The following is a 20,440-nucleotide window of genomic DNA, read 5'->3' as shown; positions in this document are numbered from 1 at the left end:
TTGAAGAGAGAAGTGTTCATCAGTTATGTCATTATTATAAGCACTAGTTTTTCTCACTTGCCTCTGAAGGCCTCATTCATCCAACTAATCACATTTGTAGAGAGTCTCCTTCCTGCCAAGTTGTAGTTTCTGGAGATTCAAAAATGATATGGACACAGTATTTCCCACATGCTCAAATTCACATTGAGGAGATAGAGTTATAATTTAAAAAAATAATACCACACAAATGACATAAAAGAAATATGAATGGATGTGGAGACCCAAGGATGGAGTAGCCATTATTTCTACATTACTGAAGGAACAAAAATCTTAATGAAGTTTAGTCTTCCCTTTGAGGGATAAATAGGAATTTGCCAAACAAAATATTGAAGTTAATTCTATATATCACATGCTTATAAAATGGTGGTATTTCCTTTGTAGTTGGAATTCTTGGTATACTTGTGGAAAGATGTGAACAGGCTCAAAAAGAGACTGGAGTTTTGGTCTCAGAATAGGGAGGACACTTTATTCAAAATTATAGAGTTTAGATTTTTTCCTATAAATGGTAGTAGTCAACAGGGTCTTTTTCAGGAGCTGAGTAACTTGGTTGTGTTTAATTTTTAGAAAGGTAATTTTGGCTATTATGAAGTAGGAATGAATATGGTCAGAGACACGCAGATTATTAAGAAAGTAGATACCATAACTGAGGCTAACTCTAATAGCCCAGTAAAAAGGTAGTAGTAGGCAACTAGAAAGAACAATTTAAAAAATAAAAAAAAAAATTAGGGGCGCCTGGGTGGCGCAGTCGGTTGATTGACTTCGGCTCAGGTCGTGATCACACAGGTCATGAGTTTGAGCCCCATGTCAGGCTCTGTGCTGACAGGGTGGAGCCTGGAGCCTGCTTTGGATTCTGTGTCTCCCTCTCTCTCTGCCCCTAACCCACTCGCATTCTGTCTCTGTCTCTCTCAAAAATAAATAAACATTAGAAAAAATTTTTAAATAGAAAAATTAGAAAAATTTTAAATATTAATTTAATAGACTTAATAGAATGATATTTAAGAATGTAATGGAATTTAATTTGAAATCTATTTTTTATGTGCTAACTAGAAGACTACCTTCATGAATAGAATGCCAGAGGATAGACAGATGAACAATGAGTAGACTGGAGATAAAGATATCTAGGACCTAATCCCTGGAACTGTGAAAATTACTTTATATGGTAAGAGGGACTTCTCAAATGTGATTAGATTCAATATCTTGAGATGAGGTAGTTGTGCTAGATTATGTGGGTGGGCCCTAAATGTATGACAAGTATCCTTAAAGGAGACAGAAAGAGATGTGAAGACAAAAGAAGGCAGTGTAAGGACTAAAGCACCACGCTACAGTGCTGACTTGAAAGATGAAGGAAGGGGGCCATAAGTCCAGGAATACAAGGAAGCAGCTCTATAAGCGGAAATGTCAAGAAAATTGATTCTCCCCTAGAGATTCCCAGTGGATCCCACATTACATGAACTATAGTATACATAACATTTTATACAAAAAAGTCTACAGACAATAGGTATTCTTATTTGTAGTCAATACTATATGTATATGTTTCTATGTGAACATTATAGTAATTTTCAGACAAATATTTTGCCCTGTTCACTGAAGTACCAAAAACACTTAGAATTCCACTGATATCATATACCATTAGTAAATATTTGTGGAATTAAGAAAAAAACATTATATGAACTTTCTTTTACTTCTCTTGTGTTTTTCTTTGTCAATATTATGATGAAATGATTTAACAGCATTCATTTGTTAATCTTGAACATGAGGATAGTTTTATGTAGAATTCATTTCTGTGAACTCAACTATTATTAATGTTATTAATATAAATGTTCCATGCCCTTGCTTCTTAGGGAAAAGGGCTAATTTTATATTTCTTTGCATCTGCTCTAAAGCAATGGATACATTCAGCAAAATTGGGGGGAAACTTGTCCTACTAGAATAAAGCTTAGAGATTTATCTAGGAAAAAAAAAATAAAAAAAAATAAAGCAATGGATAAGCTTATGTTTTGGAGAATTGTTTACTGGTGCTAATCACTATGGTAAGAAATTTCCCAAACATTTATCTTGCAAAATACAAAATATTTTATCAACAAATGTTGAATAAAAATTACCACATTTGAATAATCTTAGTGGAAGGGAAACAAAAGTAAATACACTTATGATTTAACATAAGATTTTATATTGATAAATTATTTTAATAACAACATAAAGCTGTAAAACATGTAGTAGTTCAATGAAATCAGTTGAAAAAGTTGAGATTTTGTTTGTTTTTAGTTTACTTATTTATTTTGAAAGAGACAGAGAGAATGTGAGCAGTGCGGTGAGGCAGAGAGAGGGAAAATCTAAAGCAGGCTCCATGGGGTCAGTGCGGAGTCTGATGTGGGGCTCAAACTCACGAAACTGTGAGATCATGACCCAAGTTGAAATCAAGAGTAGGACACTTAATTGACTGAGCCACACAGGTGCCCGAGAGATTTTTCTTTAATGAATAAAGAACACTTCATAGACATTTCATTTTGAACAAATTGTAAATGTCTTTAGAGGAAGAAGAGGTATATTAGAGATAATAATTATTTCCAAATTAAATTGTAAAAATAAAAATTTATAATTTATACAAATACATATGTTTTTGAAAGCCTTACTTAAAAACTCAGTAAAGAAAACTATATTTTTTCATTTTAAACTCCAAATGATATATATCTAATTTTCAAGTTTTTAGAAGTATCTATATTAAGAATCTGTATTAATAGTAATAATTATAAAACATAGAGTTTATTGAGAAGTTACTAGATATCAGACTTCGTAAAATTCATTGATATCTTACACTTTTTAGCAGAAGGTGATAACCTCTTTTGTATAAATGTGTATTCATGCATGTTTCAACTAATATAAAAGGAATATAATTAATAAAATATATAATATGATGTAACAGTATATCATATAGCACAGTTTAAAATTAAGTGTTTTCTAAAGGAATATTTTGCTGTCACTGGCGTTTTATGTGTTTGTTGTAAATAACAAATCATTTCATGAAATTGGGGTATAAAAGAAATTCTACTGAGATCATCTGACAAGAGTGAACAGAAATAGTACTTAAAGATTTGGAAAGTGAACTTGAAATCTGTTTAAACATTCTAATTACGAACAGGTCCGCATAGCTACAAATAGTTAGAAATAGATGGGAGTTATCTCCATCACTTCTACACTACTGGGTCATAATAAAATCAAGCCAGGCTGACTTATGTTATAATTTTGGCATTTCTTACATTAATGATATCCCCATTCTCTATCTTTTGCTGGTCTCAGAAATTACTTGCATTAGACTTTCCTAGGCAATTCTGACAGTATTTCCAGCCATTGGACTCATTTGCAGTATCTTTCAGAGTCATGGGAATGGAAAACCTCTCAACAAAAAAAGGAGCACAGGGTAATTTATTTAACCAGGATTAGAATTTCTTTGGTTGCAGGCTACAGGGCTCACTACACCTGGTCATGAAGGAGCAAGAGATGTCTCTAAAATATTTTAGGGAAGCCTGTGAAATGTTTAATCAGTCTAGTTATCTTGCATAATATTTTCACTAATGGATTCCTGTTTTTTTAATGTTTACTTATTTTTGAGAGAGAGAGAGAGAGAGAGAGAGAGAGAGAGAAAGTATGGGGGAGGGGCAGAGAAAGAGGGAGACAGAGGATCTGAAGCAGTCTCTGCACTGACAGCAGAGAGCCAGATGCAGGGCTTGAATCTAAAAGCTGAAGGTCATAACCTGGCTGAATCCAGATGCTTAACCCACTGAGCCATCCAGGCACCCCAATGGATTCCTGTGTTTAACCTACACTAACAAAAAAAAAAAAAATCTGGTGTTGGTCAGAAATAAAGATAACTAAAGTACTTGTCGTAACCATCTTTAGAATGTGGGCTTCCTAAGCAAAATATTAACTTACCAAACCTAAAGAATTTTTGCAAAGGAAAAACATTATCTATAGGGCGGCAATCAGAATTACTTGCACACACACACACACACACACACATACACACACATACACACACCACAGTTCTGAGTATTTTGAACTACATAAGAAAAGTTATTCAAACAGACCTGAGTATACTAATAGAGTATCAAGGAGCCACGCAAAATAGGAAGGCCAAGGGGACATAATTTTCAGCCACAGTCAGCTCATTAAAATTAGAGAAATTTGTTGTTTTGCCACAAATTTATATACCACTTATTTCAACTCAATTGTTTTCTTAAAATAAATTTGTTCTCAAGTAATTTATTCAGATTGGATGCACTTTTCTTCTAATACAATTTAGAGTAATGACAAATAAATATTATGATAAAATAAACTTGTAATTCTCATATATCAAGTGGTGTAGGTATCCCATTTTGGGAAATGCCAAATGATAATCTTTAATCTGGGAAGTGAAGAAAGAGAACTAATGATCTGGTCAAATATACTTGGAGAACAGGGGTACTTAAGTGAGCAGTATTGATAAAAGTAAAATAGCAAATAGAAAAGAAGTGAAGTGTTCAAAGAGATGAGAGTATACGAGATGGTGTCAAAGTTGGAATATCATGAGTTGAGGTGTTGGAGGTTGAAAATGCCTTAGGGGAAATGAGAACTAAGTTGCGGTTATGAGTTTGGTTTGTGGTTATGCTTCAGTAGAGGTGAAGACCAAGAAATCAGTGTTCATGGGTTTACAATGCTCAGAGAATGAACAATAAAATACGTATAATGATAACTAAACTGTAGTGAATTTTTAATATATGAGTACACAGAAAGAACTTCAAAAATATATCTCCCAAATAATTCTATTCTCAGCCCAGTTTTATAAGTGAGAACATAGGTTAAGTAAATTGTTCAATGGCATATGGACAGAAAACAGAAGTTAGGTTGCAACTTGAGCCCAGTGAGCAGTGAAAAGTGGTATTGGAATTGGCAAATGGAGAATGGGGTGAAGTTAAAAAACATAATAAAATGAAAACAATATGTGAAAACATCTTATAAATTCCTTTTGGACTTGTACCACTCTAACAAAGAGGCATGAATCTTTTTAGTATCATTGCTAGATTGTGGTTGCCTCAGGGGTGACCAGTGTAGCTCCCATGTACCCGTTGAGTATTTTAAACAGGAATTTTTATTTGTATACATTTATGTCTTTTATATATATGAATTAGCAGTATGGGAGAGGGTAATTGATCCTCATGTACTATTCTTGTTCACTCACATCAGGTGATCACAATGGGACTTCTCTCATTCATGCCAAAATATCTTTGAATAATTGATAACTTACAACAACAAATACATACAACACTGTTGACCAACAGCAGACTGTTTCTTAGGGAAAGTTGGCTTTACAGGGCTATATTCTGAATCAATAGTTGAGAAATGTGAAATGTGAGAGGACATGAATATATTTTGTGACATCACTGTTTCTGGGGACAGATTTAGATTTGTAGATTAAATGCTTGTCAAAGCAAGCATTTAATTATGTGAAAGATATATTGGAAAAGAGAAAGGTATATGAAAATCTACATTAGGTCACCTGGGATCTATATCAGTGAAGAAATCATTGATAATAATTTAAGAAGGTGCTGTGAAAAATTATTCCAAAATTATTTTGTATTAAAATTTTAAATTAATTGCTTAAATTTTTACATTATTTTTCAAAAAAATAATTTCATAATACATGATTATAGACTAAGGATTCCGTATGTCACATACTCACAAAATAAAGTAATTTTAGTAATAAAATAAAGTAATCAAAGTAGATTATTCATACTTAGAAATTTCCTCTTATTAAAAGAATTTATAGTAACAGGATAAAGGAAATTATATGGAAAGCTATTTGTAAACTTCAAATCAGAAGTCAAAATTTAGCCATAAGGATTCTGCTTCCTTTTTATATATGACAATAACTATTGATTTTTTTTCAATTAAAAGACATTAAGAGTAATTTCTCTTATGTTCTTGGTGAATAAATATTAATTATTGTGATATAATAAGACATTTTTATCTGTGTTTTAAAAATATATTTTGCTTCATGAGCCTGTGTGAGGATTTGGAAACAAAAGACAAACTTTAGCAGTGTCTCTTCTAAGAAAGAAATCTGTAAGTTATAAACCACTTACTGTTTCTCCAGCTGTCATTTCAGAGCATAATTTTGTTAAACAGGAATTAACAAATCACTAGGAGTGTTGCAGACAGCTGGTGGGAATGCACAATAGAGAGACCATTCTTGTTAATACCTGGCTTTTCTAGGTAATATAAATAAAGCATTAAGAATATGATCACTTTGGGGCGCCTGGGTGGCTCGGTCGGTTGGGCTTCCGACTTCGGCTCAGGTCAGGATCTTAGGGTCCGTGAGTTCGAGCCCCCCGTCAGGCTCTGTGCTGACAGCTTGGAGCCCGGAGCCTGCTTCAGATTCTGTGTCTCCCTCTCTCTCTGCCCCTCCCCTACTCATGCTCTGTCTCTCTCTGTCTCAAAAATAAATAAAAACATTAAAAAAATTTAAAAAAAAAGAATATGATCACTTTAAGAAAGAAAAAGATGGTAAGAATCACCTAGTTTAATTTTATTCATTTAGAAATTAAGACCAGTAGTGATCAAGTTAGGTGAGTGGCTCAATAGCCTATATGTAGCAGTATTCTAGAACAGAATAAAATATCCTGATTCCTCCTCCTGGGTATATTACTCATTCACATTAATTTAATAACATAGGTGGTTTAATAAATAATGTAGAAATTATTTACTTGTGGATAGAATGAATAGCCTTCATTTCCTGACTCCAAAGGAGGGAGGGAGGGAGTTAGGGAGGGAGGGAGGAAGGAAGGAAGCAAGCAAGCAAGCAAGCAAGGAAGGAAAGAAAGAAGGGAGGGAAGGAGGAGAGGAAAGAAAAAGGAGGAGGAAAGAAAGAAAGGAATGCCTATGCCTAATTATCCTGAGGAGAGGGAGGAGTAGTGATCAAATCAATAACATTAAATTCCAAAATGCTTGTTTCAAAATTAATTACATTTGACAATAACATATTTGCTTTTTGGAATCATTATTGGATTAGAAGGATATTTGAAATTGTAGTTCACTCTTTTCTAAGCATTGTTACCCCATCCTAGCCCTTCATGCCCCCTGCTTTCTCCATTACAACACCTGTGGCTGAGTTCTTTTTCCACCCTTCTTACTACTGATTTCTATTGCAAAGGTGGCTTTTCAGCCTGCGATAAAACCATGATGATTACCCATAAGACAAGATGGTCCTTCTGTCAAGGAACTGTAACCTATAGGTATACAAAGCGTTCAAATTGTTAAGGTCATGAGAGACAAAGCCAGTTTACATTCCAACTCTCTAATCAGTGCTTTTCTAACTATGATGTGCTAGAATTTCTCTTGGCAATTGCTAGGAAATAATTATGTTTAAAAAAGGGAAAAATACAGAAACACTATAATATGTGGTATTTGCTGAAGGTTTAACTCTGAAAATAAGCTGGCATATTCAGATGGCATTAAATTCAATTATATGTATATAATGTAGAATTTATGATATATATGCATCTGTCATATATGTTAGATGTATCTATAATTATGTGAAATATATTATATATGTAAATATACATAATAGTGTTGCACATAAATGCTTTTTGTTTAAACCTAAAGAAAACCTCTACCTAATCTTATAAAACTTAAAATAAAAATCCTATAAGTTAAAAATATTGTCAAGAGCCAAAGTTTTATAAAACATAAAACAATCAAAATAGCTTGAAAAATGTGTTCAAAATATCTTTATAATATCTCATGTTCATTATTTTATTATTTCACTTCACTAAATTATAATATATCTAATGTAAGGCAGTACTGGAATTATCTAAAACAATATCGAAATACAGCATTATTTGTTTGGTACTTGCTTCTACTGCTACTGTGAGAAAAACTATCTTACTTTTCTAATTTTTTAGATGCTCATTTTCTTTGCAGTCGCTGTGCGCGATCTGAGTTCCATACTTGTGGTTTGAAAACTTTAGACATACTAAAAAGTTTGCCTGATATATGGTTTACATATATCCTGAGACTGCAAATATCCCATGACTGCATCCTTCTATCAAAGCAATGATTTTTACTCTCTGCTCGCTATCAAGTTCAGCGAGGATGAGCATTGCGGATGTGTAACCTGAAAATAACCTGCAGTCAGGGAAGCTGCCTTTAGTCCATACTTGTACAGTTTAAGATTCATATATTCAATACCAGTTATAAACCAGTTAATATCAGTTATAATGTTATTACCAGGGCTTTCTCCTTTGTCATCTCTATTAGAGTAAGGATAACAATTATTGGTCACTGCTGTTCGCATGGCATCATGGTGGTGTCAACTAGATGATCTAGTAACTTTCTGATATACAGAGAAAAAAAGATTATAGGAATTCATGTAACAGGATTATTCAATGTATATGATTTGAAGATTACCTTAAAATTCTCAGGTTGTCAGGGCACCTGGGTGGCTCAGTGGTTGAGTTTTTGACTCTTGATTTCTTCTCAGGTCATGATCCCAGAGTTGTAGGACTGAGCCTCTGTGTCAAGCTGTTTACTGAGCATAGAGCCTGGTTAAGATTCTCACTCTCTCTCTTCCTCTGCCCCTCTCACCCCCTTGTGCTTTCTCTCTCTGTCTCTCTCTCTCTCAAATAAAAAATTAGAAAAAAAAATTCTCAGGCTGTCTTGAAGGTACATTTCAAGAAATATATTTCTGAATTTACTAATTTACCAGATGTTTCAAATTGATTTTTTTAAGCTGCATTTGGAAATATTGGACAGGGAGTCAAGAGACATGAGTTCTAATTCCAGTATTTCCATCAGCTAGTTATAGTAGCTTGAGCAATTAATTTAACATCCATGAGTTCAGTTTCTTCATTATAAAATGAAAATGAAATAGGGTGGCTGGATCAGTGTTTTTAGTCTGTGATTTGAGACTCTGTGTTAATGATGTCCTAAGGGGGAGATGGGGAAGGAAGAGGGTGTCTAAGACAGCTAAATGGGAAAAGCTTGCGGCTTCCTTCCCTTGCTTTAGTCAGAGCAGATCTGCTTTAAGTTGCTTTATTTCCTTTCCCTCCCTAGGAAATTATGTTTGTATGAAGGTTTCTTACTTAAAATTAACAAAATTTTCAAAACCACTGGACCAAATAATCTAATGTTTAACACAGCTTTGAACAATAAGAGATGTAAAATTTTGTGGGCTTTCTAATGTGCCAGAAAATGGAGCATAAGAAAAGGAGCTATATATTATCTTTCTGTGAAATATTTTAGAAAGAGCCTGACAGGGGGTAAAAAAGTGAATTTTTGGTTTATGATGCACTTGGATTATCTTTGTCATTTGACTTTCAGGCCAGAAAGTAATTGTCCCAAACATCCTCACTATCTGTAGCAGAATTGCATTCATATTCTGGCATCTTTATGTTTGTGATGGTCTCTCAGAAGATTACAGTTTTGTATTCTGTAATATTATATATGTCCTGGGGATAAAGCTTTGGGTAATAAGACTGTATTGCCAGTTGTCAAATTGAGTCAATATGGAAAGCAGTATTCATGATATTGGAAATGTGTCTGATGGCAGATGAATTATTTTCTCATGGTAGCTATATTATCAGTAAAGAATAAAATTCTGGTACTGGTAGCCTAAGCCCTTTGAGTCTACTTTTAAACTTGATTTATTTTATTTATTTTTATTTTTTTAAGTTTATTTATTTTTGAGAGAGACAGACAGAACATGAGTGGGGGGGGGGGGCAGAGAGAGGGAGACACAGAATCCAAAGCAGGCTCCAGGCTCTGAGCTGTCAGCAGAGCTCAAGGAGGGGCTCAAACCCACAAACAGTGTGATCATGACCATGAACCATGAGGTTATGACCTGTGCCTAAGTCAGATGTTTAACTGACTGAGCCACCCAGGTGCCCCTAAATTCTAAAAAAAAGGAAGGAAGGAAGGAAGGAAGGAAGGAAGGAAGGAAGGAAGGAAAAAAAAGGGAAGGAATGTTAAAGGTAAGGAAACCTTTTGGAAAGGATTGCCAATAGTTCATGAAGGTAGGACATTCAATAAGAGAACTAAATTATAATGAAGTAATCATAATGAAAGAGAACTAATTGTAATGAAAGTGGAAATTTGCACTTCAAATCATTTCTTCATTTAGAATAGGAACAAAATACTTATCTGCTTTTCTTGTTACTAACAAAAAAACCTTTACATGAAAATGATGACTAATTGTCTTACAGGTTTATATTTCCTTTAGAAACTGTTTTTAAAGTTCAGTATAGTTTGATTTATGCCCTATCCACATCCACATCTAACACATAGCTTTTCATTCTCTTCATAGATTACATTTTCCCAAATTAAAGAAACTGTGTTCTCTAAAACAGTTCTGCCTTGAAACTACCTCTCAATTTAGCATGTGTTTTCATTACCTTGTTTCAGAATATGTTCAAATTCAGCATTTATAACTTTTCACAGAAATTGTTTTTAAATATTCCATTAACTTTCTGTCAGAATAATACATATTATTTCACTTTAGATTTAAAGTGCCAAAATAAATCACTTTCTGTGGTTGAAAGAAATCACATTAACATAGTTTTGTTTGTTTTTAAAAATAAATATTACTGTATTATATCTAGACCTGAGTATCATTATATCCAGTATTTAGGAATCTGTGTCTATAGCCAATTTTGTAAGTCTTTATAGATTAAAATGAATACTAAAAATAACATGAAAAGGAAACAGACTTTAAGTCAACAGGCAGAGCTCATTATTCTTAGAAGGATGGATATATTATGAATTTTACTTCATTTTTAGAAATTTTATTAAAGAAAAAAGACATCTTTGTTCTTCTGCCTAGATATGAATAATGAGTCAAAAAGAGACCACAATTTGAAAATTTTGTTATTTTTATTCTTTGGTGTATATATAAATTTTCAGGAATCTAAAAGGAAGTTTCACACAGGACCTATTTTGTAAGATGAATTTTGTGGCTAGGTTTGAATCAAATATAATTATCTCAATATGTAAACACTGTTCATAATGGAACTAATCCCATTTTTCTTTTATTGGGATTATTAATCCTTATTTGTAGAACTTGTTTTTAGTTGAATGTTTATTTAAAAGGTTATTTAAATGTAATCTAAAATAGACTTTTTTTCTTGCTAGGAAAATGAGATGATTTAATATCTAGAAACTTCATAAATAAAATATTCTCTATGACTATATTATTACCAATTAATGTCATATATATTTTATTTTCTAATATTCATTCTTTTAGTCAAATATAAGATAGTATTCCACATAACTGATGATAACTGAAAAAAAGATTAAGTCTCTGCCTTTTTATAATTTATATTTTACATTAGAGAAAAACACAATAAAATATTTTTAAATATCATAAGTACTAAATGGAAAACATAATGTGTATATGAATAACTTATGTACTTTAAAACTACTGTAAAGGATAAAAATAAAATAGTAATTGTGAGCGAGGAAAGTATACCAGAAGAAATGATCAAGATTCGGATGTAATGCGACATTTTGGAAAGTTGGGGCTGGGGGAGTGAGCAAAGGTTTTCCAGGCTGAAGAATGTCAAAGCAGCATGAATCAGTCTGAGGAGTAGCTCAGACTACGTGAATAGGTCACTGGATAAAAGAACATTTTAGTTAAAATTCTCTGGTATACTATTGTAAGCCAGATATCACAGGAAGTTCTATACTAAGTATTCATTTAATCTTCACACTCTTATCACATAGCATTCTTTCCTTTTTTTTTAAGTTTTGTTGTTGTGGTTGTTGTTTGTTTATTTATTTATTTGAGAGAGAAAGAGAAGAAGAGGGAGAGAAGAATTAGGGGAGGGATGGGGGCAGGGAGACAGAGGATCTAAAGTAGATTCTGTGCTGTCAGCACAGAGCCTGATGTGAGGCTCATAGCCACAAACCGTGAGATCATGACCTGAGCAGAAGTAGAATGCTTAACCGACTAAGCCACCCAAGCACCCCAGTTACTATTATTTCTGATGTTCCTTGAGATTAAATAATATGCTTATAATTATATAATAATAATTCATGAAGCTTAGTTGAAACCCCAGCTGTCACCAAATCCCCACAATCTTAAACACTGTAGTAAATTCTCAGGAGTTGGGTTTTCTAAAAATGTGTTTATTCTTCTTTCCCTGAAAGGGTAATTATTACTGGGCATAGACTTTTAGGGTGGTAGTTATTTTCTTTCACTCCATACGAAAATTTGTTACTGGGTTCTTGCTTCCACTACCGGGAAGTGAGGTGTCAGTCTTGGCTCTTTGAAGATAATGTGTCTTTGTTCTTTGGCTGCTTTTAAAATTTATTCTCCATCTTTCATATTCCCTGGAAGAGTTTTCTTTGTACTCATCCAATGTAGGTCTGGAGAGCTTTCTAAATCAGTGGTTACTTTCTTTGCTATTTTTAGACAATTCTCAGTAATTTTTCAAATAGTGCTTTGATTTAATCTCTCCCACTCCTCTTTTTTTGGTAATACAATTAAACATATTAATTCTTCACATTATTTCCCATATTTTGTTTCCTTTTTGCCTTCTCTATCCTTTTTAATTTATGTACCTCAACCTGGATATTTACTTTTAATCCTCTCTGCTAAAATTTCTGATATTAAAATAATGGATTAAATTATTAAATTTCACTTATTATTTTCATTTTTTTAAATTTTTAAATGCATATTTCATTTTTAAGAAAGAGAGAGGGCCAGAGACAAGGGAGACACAGAATTCTAAGAATGCTTCAGGCTCTGAGCTGTCAGCACAGAGCCCCACACAGGGCTCAAACTCACGAACGTTGAGATCATGACCTGAGCCAAAGTCGGATGCTTAACTGACTGAGCCACCCAGGCGGACCTCAATTATTATTATATTCAAATGTGCATTATTCCTGTTAACTCTATATATGCATTATTGTGCATTATGTGTGCATTATTCCTATATAAATCTATTATATAAAGTTGCTAGTGGAATTCTGTATCTTACCTTGTATATTTTTGAGCATATTAATCAGTTATTTTAAAATGTCTAATAAGCACAATATCTGGAGAGGCTATTTTTACTGTTTTTCTCTTGAGTTTTGACCATCAGCATTCCTTTATTTGTTTATTTATTTATTTATTTTTTTTATCAAATACCACTCTCTATCAAACACTGAAAAGCTCTAATGTTAACTTTCTCCAAAGACCACTTAATTTTCCCTGGCAGACAAATAGAATATGGATACATAACCTCATTGTCATTGAATGGAGTTTTAGCATGATCTGAGCTGGGATTTTTGCTGGTGTGCCCTTCCTTTTAGATAGTGGCCCTCTGAGGTGTCAAATGAAAGCCAAGAGTTTTTAGCAGGACCATTCCATCTTGGCAGGCCCATACTCCCGCCTCTAGCTTCCCTGCACTATAAGATGACTAAATCTTTGTTGTTCACTTTGGCTACTTTTGGCTTGCACTGGGGACAAGTGCCTCCAAAAGACTATTCATCAAAGTTTGGGCTCACTTTGCTCTTCTTTTCAGGGACATATGTCCTTGACAAAACTGAATACCAATATTTCCTTTCCATTTCAGGGAGATTGTGGCAAACTCCAACTACTTCTTTCTGCTTAGCTTCTATTTACCTGATTTTTTTTTTACTGTATTCAGTCAGCTTTTATTTATTTTTTATTATTTATTTATTTATTTATTTATTTATTTTTAAATTTACATCCAAGTTAGCATATATTGCAACGATGATTTCAAGAGTAGATTCCTTAATGCCTCTTACCTATTTAGCCCATCCCCCTCCCACAACCCCTCCAGCAACCCTGTTTGTTCTCCATATTTAAGAGTCTCTTATGTTTTGTCTCCCTCCCTGTTTTTATATTATTTTTGCTTCCCTTTCCTTATGTTCATCTGTTTTGTATCTTAAAGTCCTCATATGAGTGAAGTCATATGATATTTGTCTTTCTCTTACTGACTAATTTCGCTTGGCATAATACTCTCTATTTCCATCCACATAGTTGCAAATGGCAAGATTTCATTCTTTTTGATTGCCAAGTAACTATTCTGTATATACACATTGTATACATACACCATATCTTCTTCACCTGTTCATTCATTGAGGGACATTTGGGCTGTTTCCATACTTTGGCTATTGTTGACAGTGCCGCTATAAACATTGGGGTACATGTGCCCCTTTGAAGCAGTATACCTGTATCCCTTGGATAAATACGTAGTAGTGCAATTGCTGGTCACAGGGTAGTTCTATTTCTAATTTTTTGAGGAACCTCCATACTGTTTTCCAGAGTGGCTTCACCAGTTTGCATTCCCACCAGCAGTGTAAAAGAGATCCTCTTTCTCCCCATCCTGGCCAACATCTGTTGTTGCCTGAATTGTTAATGTTAGCCATTTTGACAGGTGTGAGGTGGTATCTCATTGTGGTTTTGATTTGTATTTTCCTGATGATAAGTGATGTTGAGCATTTTTTCATGTGTCGGTTGGCCATCTGGATGTCTTCTTTGGAAAAGTGTCTATTCATGTCTTTTGCCCATTTCTTCACTGGATCATTTGGTTTTTGGCTGTTGAGTTTGATAAGTTCTTTATAGATTTTGGATACTAACCATTTATCAGATATGTCAATTGCAAATAGCTTCTCCCATTCCATCCGTTGCCTTTTAGGTTTGCTGATTGATTCCTTCACTGTGCAGAAGTTTTTATTTTGATGAGATCCCAACAGTTCATTTTTGCTTTTGTTTCCCTTGCCTCCAGAGACGTGTTGAGTAAGAAGTTGCTGTGACCAACATCAAAGAGGTTTTTGCGTGCTTTCTCCTCGAGGACTTTGATAGAGTCTTACATTGCGGTCTTTCATCCATTTTGAGTTTATTTTTGTGTATGGTGTAAGAAAGTGGTCCACATTCATTTTTCTGCATGGCACTGTACAGTTTTCCTAGCACCACTTGCTGGAGAGACTGTCTTTATTCCATTGGATATTCTTTCCTGCTTTGTCAAAATTTAGTTGGCCATACGTTTGTGGGTCCATTTATGGGTTTTCTATTCTGTTCCATTGTTGAGTGTCTGTTTTTGTGCCAGTACCATATTGCATTGATGATTGTAGCTTTGTAATATAGCTTGAGGTCTGGGATTGTGATGCCTCCTGCTTTGGTTTTCTTTTTCAAGATTGCTTTGGCTATTTGGGGTCTTTTCTAGTTCCATATAAATTTTGGGATTGTTTGTTCTAGCTCTGTGAAGAATGCTGGTGTTGTTTTGATAGGGATTGCATTGAATATGTATAGATTGATTTGGGTAGTATTGACATTTTAACAATATATTTTCTTCATATCCAGGAGCATGGAATATTTTTTCCATTTTTTTGTCTTCTTCAATTTCTTTCATAAGCTTGTTATAGTTTTCAGTGTATGGATTTTCACCTCTTTGGTTAGATTTATTCCTAGGTATTTTATGGTTTTTGGTGCAATTGTAAATGGGATCAATTCCTTGAGTTCTCTTTCTGTTGCTTCATGTTGGTGTATAGGAATGCAACTGATTTCTGTGCGTTGATTTTATATCCTGAAACTTTGCTGACTTCATGGATCAGTTCTAGCAGCTTTTTGGTGAAATCTTTAAGGTTTTCCATATAGAGTATCATGTCATCTGCCAAGAGTGAAAGTTTGACCTCCTCTTAGCCGATTTGGATGCCTTTTATTTCTTTGTGTTGTCTAATTGCAGAGGCTAAGACTTCCAATACTATGTAGAATAACAGTGGCGAGAGTGGACATCCCTGTTTTGTTCCTGACCTTAGGGGGAAAGCTGTCAGTTTTTCCCCATTGGGGATGATATTAGCAGTGGGTCTTTCATATATGGCTTTTATGATCTCAGGGTATACTCCTTCTCTCCCTACTTTCTTGAGGGTTTTTATCAAGAAAGTTTGCTGTATTTTGTCAAATGCTTTCTCTGCATCTATTGAGAGGATCATATGGTCCCTGTCCTTTCTTTTATTGATGTGATGAATCACGTTAATTCTTTTGTGGATATTGAACCAGCCCTGCATCCCAGGTATAAATCCCAATTGGTCGTGGTGAATGGTGTTTTTAATGTATTGTTGGAGCCAGTTGGCTAATATCTTGTTGAGCTTTTTTGCACCCATGTTCATCAGGGAAACTGGTGTATAGTTCTCCTTTTTAGTGAGGTCTTTTGTCCGGTTTTGGAATCAAGGTAATGCTGGCTTCACAGAGAGTTGGAAGTTTTCCTTCCATTTTTATTTTTTTGGAACAGCTTCAAGAGAATAGGTGTTAACTCTTCTTTAAATGTTTGGTAGAATTCCCCTGGAAATCCATCTGGCCCTGGACTCTTGTTTTTGGCAGATTTTTTATTACTAATTTGATTTCTTTACTGGTTATGCATCTATTTCTTCCTGTTTCAGTTTTGGTAGTTTATGTGTTTCTAAGAATTTGTCCATTTCTTCCAGATTGTCCATTTTACTGGTGTATAATTGCCCATAATATTTTATTATTGTTTGTATTTCTTCAGTGTTGGTTGTGATCTCTCCTCTTTCATTCTTGATTTCATTTATTTAGGTCCGTTCCTTTTTCTTTTTGATCAAACTGGCTAGGGGTTTATCAATTTTGTTCATTCTTTCAAAGAACCAGGGGTGCCTGGGTGGCTCAGTTGGTTGAGCGTCCGACTTCAGCTCAGGTCATGATCTCACAGTCTGAGTTTGAGCCCCACGTCAGGCCCTGTGCTGACAGCTCATAGCCTGGAGCCTGCTTTGGATTCTGTGTCTCCCTCTCTCTCTGCCCCTCCCCGCTCATGCTCTGTCTCTCTCTGTCAAAAATGAATAAACATTTAAAAAAATTAAAAAAAAAAAAAAAGAACGAGCTCCTGGTTTCACTGATGTGTTCTGCTAGGTTTTTTTGGTTTGGATAGCATTGATTGCTGCTCTAGTCTTTATTATTTCCTATCTTCTGCTAGTTTGGGGTTTTATTTGCTGTTCTTTTTCCACCTGTTTAAGGTGTAAGATTAGGTTGTATATCTGAGACCTTTCTTTCTTCTTTAGGAAGGCCTGGATTGCTATATACTTCCCTCTTATGACTGCCTTTGCTGCATCCCCGAGGTTTTGGGCTGTGGTGTTATCATTTTCATTGGCTTCCATGTACTTTTTAATTTCCTCTTTAATTTCTTGGTTAGCCCATTCATAACATCCTTGTTCCAGTGCCAGTGAATGTGGTTGTTTCCTGGGGTTTGCTGGGACCTTTCCTGTGAGGTGGCCGCACAGCCTCTACCAAATGTCCTCCCAGCAAGGGAACCAACTCTCCCCGTGTGGCCCAAGGACTGCCTGGACCTCACTTTGCTCCTGGGAATTTGCCCTTCCCACCAGAGCACTGCCAGGTATCGAGCTGAGGAGTTTCAGACTCTGTGCTCCCTCTGTTTATAGATTCATAAAGGAATTTAAACCCTCTCATTTCTCCTTTCTCCCTTTTTTGTTCAGTCCCTGCGGCTGTTTCCACTTTTCCACTTTTTGTCCAGCTGCTTTTGTGCGTGTGTGTATGTGTGTGTGTTGTTTTTAATTTTTTGATTTTTTTTTTTTTACTTTATTCTTTTTCTTCCTTCAAAATGATGAAATGAAAGAATTCACTCCAAAAGAAAGAGCGGGAAGAAACGACAGCCAGGAACTTAATCAACACAGATATAAGCAAGCTGTCTTTTCCTGTACTCTCACCCCATCTCCATCCTCTCTCTGCAAGCAAAAACAGCTCCCTGCCCTCGGTGGCTTCTCTCTCCCCCAGTTCGTCTCTCCGCGCTATGTACCTACTGAGTTCTGTGGTTCATGTTGTGCAGATTGTTGCATTAATACTCAAATCAGTTTTCTAGGTTTTCAGGATGGTTTAATGTTGATCTGGCTATATTTCATGGATGTGAGACACACAAAAAAACTTCCATGCTGTTCTGTCATTTTGGCTTCTCCCTCTCTATTCACCTAACTTAAATAGGTAAATGCCCTAGTATGGAAAGCCACTATTGTAATATATTATACACATATATTTGATATATATATTTGATATATAGTTATTATACCTATCAAACTGGACCACTTTGTCTTTTGTCTCACTGGTTATATTGTTCACTATGCTAGATACATATCATCTTCTATCATGTTACTGTCTTCCCTTTATCCTTCTTACTGGTGTATTTTAAAACTACAAAAAAATGTTTTGTCTGGAAGGATAATGTCTACTTAATACTTTGTATTAAGTGATAAAAATGATGTGGCTCCAACTTCATAAACCGTACAAACTTTTTTCTTCTTTAAAAATATTTTTTAATGTTTATTTTTGAGAGAGAGAGAGAGAGAGACAGAGTGTGAGTGGGGGAGGAGCAGAGAGAGGGAGACACAACATCCAAAGCAGGCTTCAGACTCTGAGCTGTCAGCACAGAGCTTGACGCAGGGCTTGAACCCACGAACCATGAGATCATGACCTGAGCCAAAGCCTGATGCTTAACTGACTGAGCAACCCAGGGGCCCCTCATACATTTATTCATTTTAGTAAATATCTTTAAATAAATTTCCTTCCTCAGCAAAACCAGTTCAAAACATTATTATTTATTTAATGCCAAGACAATATGGTTTAAAAATAGTGTTTCACCATTAAGTGCTATTTAAAATTACTGGAATTATTAATTTTGCAATGTTGAATGAGAAAGTGTTTTGTAGTAAGAGTGTCCAAATTCAAAAAAATGCTTCTGAACTAAGTATGCAACAGATTAATAGAAATACTTGAACTCTGTGTTATTTCTAGTTAATATTCATTTCTGCTTCCTTAATAATGTATATTTTTAATATTAAATATTTAAAAAATCTATTTCTCTCATTTTTTATGTTTCCTTTATGTACAGATTATATCATATATGATTAGATCATTGCTGTAGTACCTGACACTTTAATGATAATTATACCATTACATTGATGATAATTTTCTTCTAATTATTAAATCGTCAAGAACACTGATAATTATTAGCTTTTATGGAACATATATCTTTAATGGGAAAGATATTTGACTGGTTTTGACTCAATTACGAAATTAGTTTCAAATTATTACTGAGATATCAAAAGAAAAAACAGCAGTAAACCTGTGCTTTTGTCTTTACAGAAATGATTCATACCTCTTAGAAAGTGAACAGGGCACCTCATTTGTCCCACAGATTTCATTCACATGTTATCCATACCACTCTACCTTAATTTCCATCACTGAGTTGGGTAGTTTCTCCTATGTACCTACAGCAGACACTTGTCTTGCTTACTATAGAATTGCCTTTCAAATCAATATACTCACTACATCAATTTTCATGGAATTCTTTTTTTAATGCTGTCAAAAAGGGAAGAAAAAATGAGCTAACTACATTAAGTGAAAACTCCATATATAACCAAAATCATTGAGAACGTTAACAATGTGGGGGCCACAATGCATGAGAAAATTACTGCCAAAATCCAGCTAACCAGGAGTACTATTAATGAGTATGCTGGAGAATTAACACATATGTCAGGAATAAAACCCAGTGTTGATAACACAGTGGCTCTCATCCCTTTCTGCTTTTCAGCTGCTCTCAAGCCATAGCAAACCAATTTACCCTAATAACCCAAAACAAAATACTCAGTGGCATTCAAATTATTGTAACCTAAATGCAAATACATGGAGCATGAATTTATGCTTGTTTGATTGTTGTTTGATTGTAACGTTCAAAAGAAATTTGCTATGTACCTCTAGCAAACATTAGAATCCTTTTGAAATCCATGTGGGTTACTTCAGTTTTTATGTTACTTTTCCTGTCATATTTATTCTTTCTCATATGTTCAACCAACATGTATTAAGCATCTGTGAGGTGCCAGACCTCTTCAAGAAGCTGGAATGTGTATTATAGAACAAGTTCTTGAGTTTCAGAGAGCTCCTTTTCTGGTAGATGTAACTATGTAGACTTCTTAACTCTATTTGCAAGTAGAAAAACTAAGTGGCCATAATTAGCTACCATAGCTCTGTCTAATAGAAAAGTAATGAGACCGTGTGTGTGTGTGTATGTGTGTGTGTGTGTGTGTTTTAAGTTTTCTAAAAGCCACATTAAAAAAGGCTAAAGGAAGCAGGTGAAATTAATGTTAATATGTTTTAACTCTATGTGCAAATTATTATGATTATAGTATGTAAGTAATAAAATTATTAGTTATTTTACATTTGTTGAAAATTCAATGTGTATTTTGTACTTATAGTACATTTCATTTGAGGCCAGCCACATTGCAATGCTCTGTAACCACATGGGGCTAGTGGCTCCTGTATTGAACAGTGAAGATCAAGAGAACAACTAACATTGATTTTAGTATTTTTCATTATTATAAATTTAGAATCTCTAAAGAGCCC

General features: G+C 34.4%; 1 protein-coding gene across 1 annotated transcript in view; it reads left to right on the top strand.

The window, feature by feature from the left end:
- The window catches only part of EYS (eyes shut homolog), a 1,624,793-nt gene that overhangs the window by 458,999 nt on the left and 1,145,354 nt on the right, over window positions 1–20,440 (top strand).

The sequence above is a fragment of the Panthera uncia genome (assembly GCF_023721935.1).
Source record: "Panthera uncia isolate 11264 chromosome B2 unlocalized genomic scaffold, Puncia_PCG_1.0 HiC_scaffold_24, whole genome shotgun sequence".
NCBI lineage: Eukaryota > Metazoa > Chordata > Mammalia > Carnivora > Felidae > Panthera > Panthera uncia.
The sequence above is the reverse complement of the archived record's forward strand: the minus strand, read 5'-3'. Positions and strand labels throughout refer to the sequence as shown.